At 20.6% G+C, this 19,199-nt stretch overlaps 1 protein-coding gene across 5 annotated transcripts in view; it reads right to left on the reverse strand.

The window, feature by feature from the left end:
• The window catches only part of LOC100577472 (insulin gene enhancer protein ISL-1), a 60,489-nt gene that overhangs the window by 30,687 nt on the left and 10,603 nt on the right, over positions 1–19,199 (reverse strand). The window lies entirely within an intron of this gene.

Below are 19,199 nucleotides of genomic sequence, written 5' to 3' on the forward strand. Positions count from 1 at the left end.
TTTATTATTTTATTCATATAAATGAATCAATTTTTTTAATTTTCTTTTCAAAATATAATTTATAGCTATCTTACAAAAATCTACGCATTCTCCAATGATTATGATTAAATATTCCAATTATGTAAAAGAGTTACACGTGTTCCAGTATTCGAATTACGGAGATACTCTTTTAAAATTCGAATCTCTATTATCAATTTCGCAATATGTTATATGTATTAAAGATACATATACATATAGGAAACTTGCTATTTAAATATCCATGAACGCAAGACACCGTTTCCGGTGGAGAGCATCGATTTGAAAGCAGATCTATGGTAATCAGTTTCCAGGTTTCTTTGGAGTAACAAGAAGATCTTCGAGCGAGCAGACGCATTCTTCTTTGAAAGTCGAAAAATCCGTGAAGGGTTGAGAATGTCGGATGAGACGTACATCGTGGCAAGGCGGAAACACGGAGAAAGGGAGGGCGGGCAGAAACAAGGAGATATGTTAGAGAGTAGCGGTTGCAGCGTTACAGAAGGACGAGGAAAAGAAAACGGCGCCGTGGACTGTGTCGAGGATGTCTGGTTGGCAGTTCAGAGGCGCCGACCTGGTGTCCCACGGCGTTCGTTTGGTATTTCATTAACACCTCCGCTAATTATTTCCCTTTTTTTGTGCGGTCTGGCCGGTTTCGTAGCAGGATTGGGAATGCACCTTACAAGTCGCGAGTCCGGGCTTCGGATACCTCAGACTCAAACTAAGGATGGCTGTATATGCTTACGACTCTGCGCGTAAAATGCGCTCGTTCAATATCATTTATAAACGACCTATCATCATGTATACTATTCTCACAAAATTCGTCATTTTTTATTTTAATGAATGGATTTTTTAATATTCTAATCAGAGATATTATAAAAATTGTACTTGTTAAATGGAAAAAAAAAATTTTGCCAATAAAAAAGTAAAATGTAACATTAATATTTCGATAAAACGAAATATTAATATTTCTCTTAAGAAAATATGCAAAGAAAAAGATTTATTCTATGGTATTTATTAATCAAGATGGTCATAAAAGTTATATATTTACATATATTTTGTGATTAATTCAATAATACATCTTCCGAAGATATTTTCTTCTGTACATCAGAACACGAAAAATTTTAAAATTTAAATAAAAATTTTATAGTAATAATATAATCACTATTTTTGTAATTTAGATATTGAAAAATTATTATGGTAATTAAAGCATTATATTTTATATTTCTTAAATTGCATATTTATAGTTTATAGTTTAATTAATTCTTTATTTTATGCTAAAATGTAAATATTAAACTTTTTTTGATATATTTTATGTGTGGATTGATGAGATATTTACTAATATTATTAAATATAATATTATAATATAATTAAATAATATTTCAACGTTTCCAGAAAATCTTATTATAATAATTTTATCATAAAGAATGATTTTATCAATGATTATGTATATATTTAAGTATTTTATGTATTATGTTTCATTTAATGAATATTCAAAGTAATATAATATAAAAATATAATATAAGAATAAAATGATATAATAATAACAATAGAAAAATTTAGGAATGCAATAGAATTATATGTACAAATAAACGAAAGAATAATCATTATTTATAATGATTATTCAATTGTTACAACAAAAAAAAAACATTTGCACAAACAGAACAAAAGAATGATAAAAAAAATATAAAAAAAAATCAGCAATATAATATTATTGTGCCTGTGATTTTGTTATTAGATTAAAAATATAATAACATTTTATCCATCATTTATAAATAACAGATCTTGTATTTTGCATAAAATTTTAATAAATTTAAACTGATATTTTTTTTAAACTTAATGATTTCAATAAAAAATGCTTTTAAAATTCGATAAGATAATAGAAAAATCAATTTTTTTATGGAATAAATTTTTTGAAATCTTTTTTAATTTTCATTTATAATTTAAAAATGATAAATAAAATTTTAAGACGGATTTTAACATCTTGTTTTTAATACTTTTATAAATTTTTAAGACTTCAAATAAATGAAAATATTAATATTTTATGGAGAAACGATGTTGGTCACACTTTCTATCTGCTAACTTTTTTTTATACAAACACGTTATTCACGCGTATTTGATGATGATAAAAATAAAGTAGGATAATTTTTTTATATCTATCATATAAAAATTTATAACAAGAACAAACACGATGTTTTAGATTACATTTAATAAGTAGAGAATATTATTATGAAAAAATTTATTATATTTAGAAATATGAAAAAATCTAAATTATTAATTATATTTGTATTTAATCAAAGAAAACAAATCAAACGAATTTTATTTTAAAAAAAAGTTAAAAATTAATACATTTTATTATTCATTTATTTTAATATTTTGTTCATTTAATAACTTTGAATTTTCTTTTTTTTTTTTATTTATTTTATATTTAATAAAATGCAAAAGAGAACTTCTTCTCAAATCATAAAAGAATTAAAAATTTTTTCTTAGTTAATGCAAAATTTCAGAATTAAATATATATATATTTTTTTAAATAAAAATTTTATTTGTTTAAAATGAAAATTTTTACTTTATCGCACTCTACTATGATTTATTCTTTTAAATTGATTCTAAAAATTGATTGGAATAATATTATATTCTATGAGATATTTCAAATTATATTTTTTTAATTATAATTATATTAATATAATTAATATAATTATATTAATTATTAGCTAACATTCTTTGAATAAATTAAAATCTTTTAAGTCCTAAAACAAACTATAATTCATCAGAAAAAAGCAATTATATATTGTATATTTACAATTATTTACAGTTTAATGAAAATTATAATTTTTTTATCTTTTACAAAATTTGTATGAAATTAAATGAATTATTGAAAGTTTACAGATGAAAATAATTTTTAACACAATTTTATTTATATTGTTAAATTATATTATTGAAAAATTCATTAAACATTTTGAAAAAATTAAATATAAGAAATATTTATTTTTTAATTTATAGATAAAATTTTATGTATAAAAATATATATAAATATAATTATATCTTTAGAATTTAGAGGTTATTTAATATATAAGCATATCTAATTTATATTATTAATTTCATTACTCTTAATATTTATTCCATTGAAAAATTAATTAATAGAAAGGTTTAGTAATTTAATTGGATATTAATTCTCAAATAAATTGTAAATAAAAATTTAATATGTTTATTAAATAAATTTTAAACTATAAATTGGTATAATAATATTTTTACAAATTTTAATAATATTAATAATTTATTTAAATTTTAATTATATATCTTATTTATAATTTTATGATATAATTAAGTTTTAAACATTATTAATATTATAAGTAATGAATTCTACATTGAATCTATATTGAATTGATAACCATATACGAAAATGATAAAAAGATCATATGATCTCAAAATATAAAAAAGCATTGAATATTATTTATTTTGTATCTCATTTATGATTATATGTATTCACATATTAAATCTATGATATTTTTCATCGATATTCATTTTATAGACTTCAAGACAAGTTTATATTTATTTATATTTGTTTATTTTTTATTCATTGAAAAAAAATTTTTCCGGTGAATTTATTTTTAATAAGAAATAATAATAATTAGAAATAATTATATAAAAATAATAATAATAAAATAATATAATGTAATACATTATAATGTATATACATGTATTATATGTATAATAATATTTTAAACTTTAGATTTTAAAATTATATTTTAATAAAAAATTGAAGAAAAAATTGTATGTTTTATAAATTCACAAAAATTAAAATGTGTTAATAATAAATACTTATGTTTGATGCATATAATATACTTATTTATTTTTTTGACAGAATAGGATAAGAAAAATAATAAATGAATAAAAATATTAAATAAATATTAAATAAATATTAAATATTCTCAGTAACATATTAAATAATTATTATAATATAAAGTATTATAATCATACAAATTTTGAATATACAGTAAACAATTATAATTAAAATACACATATTGATATGTACAATATAAATGAACATGTAAAGAGAATAGATACATAGAAAAGAAAATCATTTATATTTGAAATAACTTTTTATTAATAACTTTAAAAATTTTAATTTACTCATTATTTGTAAAAGTTTCTTCTTCTTCTTTAATAATTTTTTTTTAAATATAAATAATAGTAGATAGTAATCATTACATAATACTATTTATTATGCATCATTATTAATAAAAAGTGATTTAAAAAATGATTAAAATTCAAGTGAATTATTGGGAATGATAATAACATTTATTGAAATTGGAATTGAAATTTAAGTTGTAATGACAAATTAAAATGTTACAATCATTAATTAAAAAAAGAATATTATTACATTACAATAAATGGATGCAATACATTGAGTAATATTATTATTATTATTATTATTAAATATTATATCATATATAACATAAAGAAATCTTAATATAAAGAAAAAAGTAATTTGTATTATTTATCATTGTGATATTAAATAATTTTTAATTTCCTAAAAATTTTGTAATTTTTAATCATATTTAATCATGTTATTTATATATAAATATTAACAATTGCTGTACAATTATTGTATTTATATACAATATTTCATTTTTTAATAGTTTTTGTCATTTGTTGTTTTTTATTTATTACTATTTAAAGTGTTACTATACTAATGGAAATATTATAATAAATATTTTGATTTAATATTGATATAAAATTGAAATAATGTTAAATCAATAATAAAATAAATATGGCAAATAAATAATAATATAAAATTATTATAAAATTTTATAATTTTTAAAATAATATATTAAAAATCAATTAAAGTCAATTACTATATTAGTATAATATATTAAAGTCAATATTATTTATTTTTTATTTTTCTTTATCTAAATGATCTTTTTTTTTGAATTGAAATTTTTTTTTAATTTTTTTTATGTGATATTTATACGTAATATTTTTCAATATTTAAATTCTTTTTTTTTTGTTTTATTTTAGCTATTTTCCACATATCTATGAATATATAACTATTATTTGTTATTTATAATTCGATAATAAATTATAATAAATATATTATATTATTATATTAAATATATTATTAGTATTAAAAATTTCCTTTTTTAAATATTTTTCTTTTTTATTTCAACAAAACTATTTTTATTTAATATTTATTTTCTATTCTTATTTTTCTAAATCACATGTATCACATATATTTATTTTCTCATTAGATATTAATTATTTCCTTGAATCTATAATATCTATTCTAAAATATTCTTGATCTTTAAATATTTAAATAATTTAATAGATAAATATACGATCAATTGTATATTATTTTAACAATTAAAAGTATTTATAAATTTTATATAATTTTATTACAAAAATATACTAATGTATAAATTTTTAATATTTGTGAAATATTTATGAATAATTGATTCTAGATTTAAAATAAGTAAAAAAGTTGATATATAAAAATATTGATTAAGATTTATTTATTAAATTATAGATAATTTAAGTTAGATAAAGCAAGATAGGAAAGTGCGATGTAACAAAGATGGAATAGTTTCACTCTTTTTTCACTTTTATTTGCTTTATTGAAAGTTAAATTGTTTAACTTAACAAATAAATCTCAACCAATTTTTGTTCAAGTTTTGTTTTATTCTGTAAAATCAAAGGCATTCTATGAATATATTAACATTTATTTAGGTTCTTATATAATAATTATATTTTTTTTTTATTATATATATATATATAAAACAAAGTTATATAAGATTAAAGAAATTTTTAAAATAAAAAATTTGTAAAATATACCTTTTATAAATTTATCATTATCTTTAACATGTATTTTGATGAATTTTTTTATACATTTGGATTTGTAAGTAGATACTTTTAAAAATAAATATAAACTTTCAATTTATTTATTTCGAAATATATTGTAAAAGATAACATTTTAAGTAATTTTTTTCTTTATACATAATTTTTAATCTTTTTAATCTTTTTAGTTTTCAAATTATTTGCAAAAAATTAATATTATATAATTATTGAACACATCTCACTAAACATAGATATATGTTCGTGATTGCATGTGCAGCAGTATGTAATTGCTACAATTATTTATACATATATGTATATATTATAGTTAATTGTACATTTTATACTAAATAATTTTTTTATTTAACGATTATCAAATGTATATTTGATACAAATATGCAATTTTCAAGTTATTCTGCTATTTTAAATGATTATAATTTGAAAAGACATTTTTTTATATTTACAAATTTTATATATTACTATAAATTCTAAAATATTATAATAATATTTTAATCTTTATACAGGATATAAGATAAAATTTTACATAAAGATCAAAATAAATTTGAAATTATAGACTATATATAGACTATTAATTTAGTTACAAGATTTTATTCATAAGATTCAAGTTTATGAATAAGAGAATAAAATTTTAGCCCAGTTTTTGTCACTTGAAACGAATGTTATAATTTTCATCGCGTGTGCCATTTCTTTCGAATAAATAAGTCAAAGTAGAGTGCGGATAACGATAACACAGCCGAACAGAGGAGAAAGTCGGCGTCGCGACGCGACGGTGTAACTGCTGCACGCAAAGCAGGCGCCTCCCGTATCCATGAAGGCTGATACAGCACACCGTGGCCAGCACTAAATTTAGGATGTATGCTTAAATGAACGAAAGGTCGTCCTTAGATATCCCCGGGGCCGAAATTTATGTAGGTGTTGTTGGTGGGTTTTATCAGTCCGGCTGGCATTCCTTTGCATTCACCCGGCGCCCCGGTGTCGGCCGAGAAGAGGTTCTAATTCGTGTGACTGTGACTTGGTTCCTCGAATCGGCTCCCATCCTACCCGACTGTTCGTTTGCTCATCCGCTCGCGGAAAGGTTGCACGAAAACGGCGTATTTATACTTTGATGCGCCAACTGGCCAAATTATTTCCCGTTATCTCGATCCGGGGCTGTACTTCGATTTGTTCGAGAAACCGTGTGCATAATGTTTGTCTGGTGCGGCGAACGAGTACCACAACTGCGACTCTGAAATTCGAGCGATAGTTCCTCCGCGAAATTTCATCTTCTCTTTCGATTCTTCTCGTATTGCCAATGCAAATCGTGTTACATTGTTTTTCCTTATGGAAATTTCATAGAATTAACGTATATAATGTTATTGTGATTTATTTTTGTGTTGAGATTTCTTTTTCAAATCGATATCTATCGATTTTTCACTTGAAAGTGATTTATGAATAATATAAGAAGAGGATATTATGAAGTACTGAGATTTGGTAAAGTATAATTATATTAAAGTATATTAAAATATAATTATAAGAAATAATTAATTATTATTTAAATTAATAATTAAATTTATGAATAAGTTTATTCTTTAAATTTTCTTTTTCAATATTTAAAATGATATTCGTTTAATGAAATTAATTCTATTTGTAAATTATTTCTATCTATTCCATTATTCATATATTTCAATCTAATGATAACAATATATTGATAACAAAAAAGGAAACTTACAAACATTTAAACTTATCATCTTCGAATAAAATACTACAATAAAAATGAAAATGTATACCTAATTATAGTTCTTTATATTAAAGTAAAATATGTTTAAAGTTTTTATTGCATTTTTATGCGTTAAAAATGAAATAATTTCGAACCAATATATTTCGGCAAAAAAAAACTTATAATTAAATTCAATTTTATATAGAAAATATTATTAGAATATTATTAAACAATATAGTTGATATTAAAAACAATAAAAAAATTTCTTTCTTTGAAATATGTTTCTATTATTTTATTCCACAAATTTTTCATATAAATGGAATAAATTTGTAGAAGAAAAATGTTAATTACATATATTTAATTACATATACTTTTTCTATATTATTAATTCCTTTTTATAAAAATAAGTATATAAGTACAGTGATAGATAAAAGTATTCATATATTCTTTAAAATGAAAAATTACGATTTTTGATATTTTTAATCATTTATAATAATCATTTATAATAGTCATAATAATAGTCAATGAAATTTTGTGCGCATATATAACTCATTCATTTAAATTTGCAAAAAATGTTAATCTCGAAAAATCATACAATGTGCTATCATCGAGAATGCAAATACATATGTTAAAGGCAAAATTCTTAAAATATATTTTTCTCACTTTATTTGTTGCTGTCCACATAAAAACATATAAAATAAACACTGATACAAGTTTTCTTTTCAATATTTATAAGCGCAACGTAGGTAGACCGAAGCGATTTCTTTCCGTTCAAACTGATCTTAATCGTTCGATGTTCCGAATGTGCTTTATCCTTGCTACTTCCTTCTTTGTTAAAACTTTTAACTTTTAACAATATATAATAATATATCCGACTTGTTAACCGATAGAAAGAACAAGAAAGTGTTCATTTTTTAATTGAATCTCAATTTCTTTCGATCAATTTCTGACTAAAGAAATCTTAAAAAGAAACTTTGATATTGTAAAATTATAGATTATTTGTTAGAATAGAAATCGCAGTTAAAATTTAACAAATGGTTCCTTATTTCTTTATTAAATAAGTAGAATATACATCTATCTATATTTTGAAAAGAACTGGATGTAAAAACAAATCAACGAAAATAAAATTTTAATGAGTTATATATTTGAATTATATATATTTGGATGTTTTCATGTTTTAATAAAAAATAAAAAAGTAAATGATTATAAATAATTTTATTGATTATAAATAATGATTAAAAATAATATTTTTGTTGCAAATACTTAAATTTTTTCCAATATTTTTCGTTTAAGTTTTTTAAAAAAAGATTATGCTTAACATTTATTCAGTATAAGAAACATTTATGATATTAATAATTTTAGTCCAATAAAATTTTATCAAACATTTAATGAAATTTTGCAATTATTATAATTAATATAATTAAAATAGTTATTATACATATTATATTATATGTAAATTTGAAAAGATTTTAAATTTAAATTTTTAAAATAATTATTAATTGTCTGCTGTATTAACGAAATCAATAAAAAGTAATAAAGTAGGTTTTAGAAAATATATTGTAAATATATTGTAAATATGTTTAAAATAATTCTCTGGTTTTCCATATATTCATTTTCTTAAAATTCTTAAATGACCATAAGTTATAAATATTTATTAAATATATTAAATATATATTATTAAATATTATTAAATATATCTTTTTCAAATACGATAGGTACTATTTTATATGATTGGAGCTTCCAAGTATTTTATGACGCATAAAATAAAGTAGTTAAAATTCATGTAATTTTATACGTAGTTTGATTAAAATACTTTTGCAATAATAAAAATGACTATTCGAAAGTTACGTTAGGTTATAATTCGTTGGATGCAATGAACTCAATGGAATGTAAAGAAAGTAGCAAAGTGAAAATATCTGTGAAGAAATTTATTTTAAAATATATCTAATATATAGAGAAATATTTTTCTTTTATGCTTCAATCGATTGAGAAATTAAATTTTGCATTATTACAATTGATTTATTATTTATTAATTTAAAACTAATTATTAAAAAGTTCTTTATTGACAATTTTCCATATAATATTTTTTATTTAATTTGTTCAATACTTATTCTTCGAAAAATTTAATTCTTTCATCTTCAACTATCATTATCATTCCCTTTATTTTTTCAAATAAATATACGTTAAAAGTAATTTTGTACAAAATTTCAACATCGAGAAATTTTTTTAATGAAAAAAGATAGCGAAAGGATGTGTGAAGAAATTTATTCAAATATTCGCGGGGACAAAAATTTGCCGTAATCAGCATCTTGTTCGATCTGCTCGAAGCACCCAACAAATTATCAAGATACACGGCAGCGATAGTAAATGACATTCATATCCGATTCTTGGTTGCGTTGCCTTCTCATATGATTACACAGTAGTATTTTGAAGCGTTAGGGCCGGCTTCTTAATTCTCTCTACGAAATTAGCATCGGTAACAAGACTCAGTCTCTGATGATGGCATATCGACCAATATTTCGACACAGCTTATGGTCATCAATGGGTCATTTTACCGTTTTCGAGAGAACGATGTCTAGAAGGGCCTACGGGGTAGCCACGACCTTCTACTGCGGCCATTGTAAACCGAGCTTTCCAGGTTCTAACGCCGGCGCCAGGCTTCGAATTTACGACACGGAATCGATTTGGTCCTGTCATTAGTCCGCTTTAACGAGCACGGATCACTGTCCTTCCGTTTCATTTTTTTCTTCCTCTCTTTTTCTTAGATTTCATATTAGTCAATTGCTTTCTTTTTCATTGTATGAAATTAACTTTATAGAATTTAATTGATGAATTTAAAATTGAACTGATAAATTGAAAATAATTATTATTAATAAGTATAGTTTATAGATATTTATAATTTTAACGAATTCTATTTAAAAAAATAAATTGTATTTATTTTTTAGAAACATTTTCTAAGAATTTTATCATTCAGTCTTAAATAATATTGTATCGAAATTCAATCAAATATGATTGATATATATTTTCCCTTACAACATTTATTTCAAAAATATAGAAAATCTTTTTTTAGAAGTTGCATTTATATCTTCTTTAAATTCATATGGATTATAATCAATTGAAAAAAATAAAAATTATCTTCCAATTATCTATATCCAACTGCTATAATTGCTCAATGCATATTAATTTTAAATTTTAAACTAACATGGAATACCTCTCTTAAAAAATAAATATATATATATACAAATAATAATAATAGTTATTTAAAATTTTACTGTTTATTGAATCAATTCAAAAATCAATATAACTTCCCCAATATAAATATTCGATATTTTATATTTACTTATGTATTGACATAATTATTCATGTAATTAAATTAACAAATTCATTCAAAAATACAAATTTAATTTTTAAATTTTGAAAAAATTTAATTCAAATAAAATTGTATTTTAAAGAATTCTAATTTGAATAATTTTTAAAAATCTAGAATATCTAATTCTTAATAAGTCCTTTGATTGATATAAATAGATATAAATTTATAGAAAATCATTTTGATGAAAGTATAAATTCTGAAATAATCGAAATAATAAAACGATGAAGTCTGGCTTGTTATAATCCCTGATATAAAAAAAGAAATATTTCTCGATTTGTAATGTCTAATCGTTCGGTACACAAAGTTATCGATCGTAATCGAACATATCCTTCGCGTATTACTAATATCATAGAGAAATCGGTGCTTTCGGCACATCAAAGACGCGCCGCTTCGAAGGAAAAAGTATTTCCACTATCGGAGATTCGATAAAATCGGTGTTATCTGAACGAATTGACTAACTGTCCGATAAGTGAGAAAATCTCATCATTGACTGCGATCCGACGTCACGATTAATTCTCTGTTATTTTTGACGTATCAAGTACTTTTGGGAGTGTTAAATTTTTAGCTCGTTTCTCATTTATGTTATTAACTCGATAATTGTATACTTTAATACACTTAACGTAATTGGACTTTGGAAGTATCGTACGATACTTTTTATACAATTTTTCTTTTTTCAAAATTTTTTTTTCTAATGAAATTGAAATGTAGTAATAAATTGAATAAAATATAAAGTCTAGATTAAAAAATCTAAATATGTATAATTATTTAATAAGTTTAAATTAAGAAAATAAAAAATATTTCTTCATATTTTAATATAAGTTTTTATGAATTCTTATATGAATTTTATTTATTATTTAAAAATATAAATAAAATGAGGAAAAAAATATTTTATGAGGAGAAAACTTTTAATTGAAATTAATAATGATAATTAAAAATTGAATAAATAATAATTAAATAAATAATAATTAAAAATATATTTATTAAAATATTTTATATAATTATATTTTTAATATTTGATTTTAACTTAGAAAATAGTTTAGTTTACTTTGTGCTTGACTTAAAATCTTATCGTTAGTTTCTTTAACCGATTATAAAAATCAAAGATTATTTTCTTTTTTTTGTTAGATCATTGAAGATTATTGAAAATTACACGCATGCAATATTTCAATAAGATGAATATTATTTATAAATTTTTTTTTTCGAAAATTTTATAATCAATTAAAATACTTTTTAATATAATATTTTCTTATAATTGTTTTCTTCTTTTAATTTCTATAAAAGTAATTTCATTAATTCTTCTTCATTAGTTCTAAAATATTAAATATATATTTTATAATAAAAAAATACAAAAATTATATTTCATGAAAATATGTACAAGTAGAAACAATATCTTTAGATATGATTCATATTTATGAAAAAGAATTTTTTTTAAATTAGCAAGAAGGAATTTTGATTTTTAAAAACTTCATCGTTTTTGAACAAGTTAATTCAGTATAAATGTTTAAATAAGAAATTATCACTAAAATAAATTTGATGATATAATTTGATAATTTTTTATTTAAATCATGAATTAAAATATAATAATTTATGTACTTATTTCAGATATTTATTTAAGAAAAAAAATTAAATCAACTATATAATTGTTTTCAATAATTAAACATAATAACTTGAATAAATTTCTTGAATAAAGAATAATAAATAAATAATAGATATATTATAAAATTATTTTCACGAAGTTTTTAATTATCGAAAAATTTAATAGTGGAATTATTGAATTTTTAATAGATAGAATAATGAATTTTGAAATGAGTAATATAAATTTCAACTTGATAAATTTCAACTTCAAATTTGACGTATCTATATTAGTCAAATTGTTGTGAAATCACCATTATTTATCTTCTATCTTTATTATATTTAAATTTTAAAAAATTACTATTTTATTTTATTACTTTAAAGAGTTGCATTGAAAAAAATATTTTTAAGAAAAATTTTCAAATACATTTATATATTTACAATTACTCTTGCAATATAATTATTAGTTATTTAGTATATTTCTCCTCCTTTATTGCGATTAATTTTTGATAAGAAATAACATGCCAAACATAACTTTGGATGTAATCCAATAAATTATGTTAAAATTATAATTAAAGTTATAGTTTCGTTTTCCTTTCCAATGATTTTTTTCCTTATCGATTAGCTTTGAATAAATCGTGTAATTTGTAGATGAAAACGATTACGCGCAACAAATTATAAAACGAATGATTATTACTTCTCGAAATAAAAATTTTCAATTGATAAAAAGCGTTATCATACATTAATTTTTTTATTACAAATTTATTTTTATAAAAATAATTGTATAAATTTTAATATTTTTCAGCTACATTTAAAATTCAATAATTTGACGAAAAAAATCATACAAATTTTAAGAAATCATTATAAAAAAAGATTTCGATCTTCAAATTTATTATGAATATAAAAAAAATTTTTAATATTTATTTTTTAATATTTTTACATGATATAAAATGAAATTCTTTGAAAAAACTCAAAATTATAAAAATAAAGATTTTATGCTTTAAAATAAATTCAGATTGATAGTTATATGATTTTTTTTAATAAAATAAGACAAATTTTCAAATATTACATAAAAAATTCAAATATAATAATTTTCAATATTCGTTATTGTAATTTTTAATAGAAATTATAAAAAATTCTAATGCACTATTTTTATAATTTTATAAACCATTAATAATATCAGTTATTTTTTATAAACTGACATAAAATATAATCGAAAATATGAAAATATGATATAAATATGATTATACAAAATTATACAGCGCTAATGAAAACATTCATTTAATGTTAATTTATCAAACAATTTTTATAAAATAATGATATTCTATGTTTTAAACATAAAATGATAACTATACATAATTTAATCTCTTTATTTTTAATTTTTTAATAAGAAATAAATATTAATAAATAATTATAATCATAAATAATTAAAAGTCATTTTATTATAAATTTCTTTTTATTAAAGAAAAAGAAAAACTAAAAAACATATATTCACGAACAATCATTGTAAAAAACTCGTCGAATCATTACTATTTGGAGCATAGACCTATGTCGCACTTTCAAACCTTGTTCGTTTCATGAAACGAGTCGAAGGCATTGATTAACATTAAAAGCAAGGGCTTCTAGCGAGACACTGATAGATGTCTACGTACGCCGATAGAAAAAAGAGCCAGGGTCTAATTCAATTGCAAGCCGCCGTTCCGCAAACACTCATGATAATTCAATCAAGCTCACCCTATTCCTATTCCTCCCTTTGGACCGGCCCCATACGACCAAGAACCCCGGGCACGATCGTTGCTGAGGGTGGAAACGGCTTATAATCTCCGTACGAGAACATCTGCACTCTAATCGGCTGATGATTTCCACCTAAATCTTTTTCTATCCTTCTCTAGCCACCCTTCACGCTCCCGTACACGCGCTCTGCCCTTCATCGGTAAATCATGTGGTTGTCTATCAACATTTCTATCGAGTATTCGTCATTTCAAGCCGATTTTATTGTTTACACGATTGATAAAATTTTTTAAGAGGGTGGTTTAACTTATTATTTGTTATAAAATAATTTTCATTTTGTAAAATTTCTTTGTATAATATTCCATATTTTTAATATATTTTCCTATTATTTAAAAAAATTATTTTTCTTTTAAATTTTAAATCATATGAATATAATGTTACATATTATTATCAATATATCAAATATATTTAGAACTTTGTATTTACTATTTATAAATATTATAGTAATATACGTTGAGATATGTCGAAATTTATATTTTATGTATAATTATGTGTATAACATGTTAATAGATTCGTGAATGCCTTTGAAGAGTCGATTTTAGAGATCAACAATACATTCATACGAAATATAATACATAAAAATATCAGATAATATTTATTAAATTATTAATAAATAATTTAAATTTATAATGGAAACAAAATGAGATGCGATAGCGGTATAACAGAAACAAAATAATCTCATTGTGCATCTAATGCAAACTAATTGCTTATGATCTAATAAATATGCCTTAATCGATATTTTTATATACTAATTTTTGTTTTATTTATTTGCAAAACACAAGAAATTACTGCAAAAGAAATTATCTACAATATATATGAATACGAATATATCGGTATTTTGTATATATTATTAACTATCTAATCTTATGATTGATAAATAATTGAGTTCCATATTTCATAACTTATAAACTTCAATTTAAACTTTTCGGAATGAAACTTTTAAAATATATTTATCTCATCAAAGTTTTTAGTTTCATAGATTTTTTGAAGTTTAAATTGAAGTTTAAATAGTAAAATAGAAATTCTAATTTTTTTATTTCTAAAACTTTTCATTCATAAAGTTAAATATAATTTTAATTCCATGTCGTATTGGTTATTTTCATTCTCGTAAAAATAATATTATTTTAAAAAAGTATTCTTATAAAGTTATAATCAGAATTCATTGTCATATACAATATAAGTAGTTGCTACACAAGATTGTCGTAATGCTATCATTTAAAGGTTACGACAAATAATTTTATACTAATCAGAAATCTTTATGTTTTTTAGAAAATTTTATTATTATAATTAACTGTAATTCATTTTAATGAATTATAGATATTTCTTTTGAAGTTTATAATTTATATTTGGTGAAAAATTAAATCAAATAATAAAACGTTCTTTATTTATTAATTTATGTGCGCAACAAAAACTATAATAAACATTATTGCATTATGCAATAGCTTCACGTGATTTAATTTCATAATATATCTACATATCTAATATTTTATTATAATCTATATATACATTATGTGTATTGAATTAGATACATTAAAGATAGATATACGTTCACATCTACAATAGTATTTATTTATTATATTTAATATAATTATTAATATAAAATATTTTTTAGAATTAATTAAAATTTTTCAAAATTTTAATTCTTTTTCTATAGTATGTTTGTTTTATTTTCAAACCTTAATTTTTAAAAATATTTGAAAAATGCATACATTAAATATAATTATAACGATAAAAAATTGTAACTATAACTAACTATAACTATGTAAGTATGTATAATGTATATAAATTTATAAAACTAAATATGACCATTTTCTTTAAGACAGAAAGACATTTTTTAATAGAAAGATTTAGAAAAATATTATTTTTTAGTAGCATTTCTCCTATCTCATTTACAATAGAATTTTGCGATTTTTTAATCGGAATAAATGGTAAGTGCAGTATTTCTTTCACAGTTATCCTAATTATATTGAAAACTATTTATTTATTTACATATTTATGATTATAATGATTATAATGAAAATACAAAAAATATAAAATTCATTGGAAAAAATAAAGCAGAGATTTTTTATGCGAAATTAAATGTTATATTATTCAAAATTGAAGTCTTTTAATGTTTGTAAAAAGAAACTTCGATAAATATTAAGATATTATATAATAAATATTATTATAATATTAAATATAAATATTATTATAATATAATTTTACATATATATGTGAGATATTTCAAAGATATTACTTATAATATTTTTTATCAGTTTCACGTGGAGACAATGTCAATGCTAGTTTGTTAAAATTACACAAAAGTCTTTGCATTGTAAATAATGCAAGGATTGTCATGTTTTTAAAATAATTATAAATTTCGAATTTTTTATATTTTTTATCTTTTATATTTTGTTTTCTATTTGCATAAGAATTATATCAATTATTAACAAATGCAAAACGAATAAACAAATATTTTTTTAAAATTTGATTTTAAAATGAATTATTGCTATTGAATAAACATTTTTATGATAATTTATTTGAAAGATAAATAATAATCATAATAATAAAAACTTATATATGATTATCATAACATATGATAATAGAAATAATAATAACTATATATTCTATATATATTATTAGAATTATTATTTATAATAGTTTATATACATATTATTATGATGCCAAATAATATTTTTCTTAAAAAAAGGAGTACAGTATTTATGTTACATTATTATGTTACATTATTATTATTTATGTTACAAGCTATAATAATAAAAAATATATTCTATTCGATGTTGACTGATAATAAATATGTTATATATGTTACAAAATATGCAGTTCTTTAAAATATTAAAATACAACATGATGTTCATATCGAACATAAGATAATACACTATTTATACCAAATGCTACGTAATGACATAGGTATTGTTGCGTAGTATACTATCCATACTATGTGCTATATCGATATATTATGTATATATATACATATATTATCATATCAAAGATAATATATTTACAATATAATACTTGACATTCTACAATATTGCATTGCACGAATCACTATGATATGTATGGTCTTTATTTTCTAATTTACTTTGTTCGTAATAACTCGTAATTTGTTACAAAAATATAACATTATTTCATTCTTTCAATTATCAGTTGCAATTTATATTATACTTGATACACATTGAATTGATACATTGGAGATAGGCAGAGAAATAAATATTCTATTTCAATATTTAAAGCTAATGTCAGGTAAAGTTATACGCATTGGTGAACAGTAGAGATACCTAGTAATAGGTAGAGATAGACATATATATATAGGAAGAAAGAGAAAGAGAGATGAATCTCACTATTAATGTCGTAATCGTTTTCAATGCAATGGAATGCTGATCCTACGTAACTTTCAAGGTCTTATCATGTAAATGTATTAGTCGTTAATTAAAATTAATACAAATATATCTTGTCTGATGGTAAATAAGAAAAAATGCTTTCTATTTTCATCGTTAATGAAATTTCATGACAAATTCATGAAATAGAATTTATAGAGAATTATTGAATAAAATAACGAAATATTATTTTTATATATTATTTCATTTAAAATAGATATAAGTTAAATAAAGAATAGAACATTATATTGATATAAATAAATAAATTTTTATAAATACATAGAATTTGAAAATGTTCATATTTTCTTAACGTCTTAGAAATGATGATGATTTTTTTTCGAAACAAAATTTTTATATTTTATTTTATAATTTTACATAATTTTTTAGACAGTTTAATAATCATTAATTTATTAGCCAATTTTTTTTAATATCTTTTTCGCGAATCCATTACATATAAGAAATTATGTCTACATATATCAGACAGCTGTTGTTTTTTGTTTCTTTGACATTCTACAATAAATGTTTCAAGATTTCAACTCGGAATTTTAATAGCCACTTTGTAATTTTCCCAATCAAAAAATATCCTGAAGAATTTATATCGAAGGAAAAGTCGTGTAAATAGATCAGTTGCTTTCCAGTATTTCGAAAATTGTCGGTAGGAGAATTGGTCGAGGTGACAGACTGAATTCGCTTGAGTTTATTTCTGATTGCATCCGTGCCGACCGATTCGGCGACCGGCTATTCGGTAGTTAAGTAGAAACAAATGAAGTGAATTCAAGGAATTCGAACTAAGACCACGGTTTTCAGGACTGCTCTAAATAGTTATTCGAAATCATCCGATTTCTTTCTCTAATTCTCATTTGATCGATCGATTGAAATAATAAGTAAAAGTAATCGAACGTAATTATATATATATACATACATATATATCTGTTACTTATTAAAAATAAATATTAATTAATAAATAAATAATAAATAATAACTCAATTAAGAATGGTAAACTGTAAATATTAATATTATAATTTTTTCATTATTAAATTAAAATATTTCCTAAATTGATTTCTTGATATATGATTATAAATAAATTATTTTGATTATAAATAAATTAATAATTTCTTTTGCATTAAAAAATATATGATTTAATTAAAAAAAATCAAAATAATCTTTATGAATATTAATAAAAAAAAACAATAAAAAAATAATATATCTCAATATCAGATTATTTTTGTTTGAAATATTTTTTTTTAAGAAATAATCGCGTTTATATATATAAAATGTTCACTTAGTTGCTAGCGTTTTTTTCGCAAATAATATTTTTGAAAAAAAATGAGAGAGGAAAAATTTTTATTATTTATTATATATTATTTATTATATTATTTATATTTTATTTAATGCAATTATTAAAACAAAATTTTAAATTTTCAATAGTGAATCAAAATAGTAAATCGTGAAATATCAATGTTATAATTTATTTATTTTATATTTTATGATATGACTATTAATAAAATAAAGATGAATCCAGCGATATTAT

This window comes from Apis mellifera, linkage group LG7 (assembly GCF_003254395.2).
Source record: "Apis mellifera strain DH4 linkage group LG7, Amel_HAv3.1, whole genome shotgun sequence".
Lineage (NCBI taxonomy): Eukaryota > Metazoa > Arthropoda > Insecta > Hymenoptera > Apidae > Apis > Apis mellifera.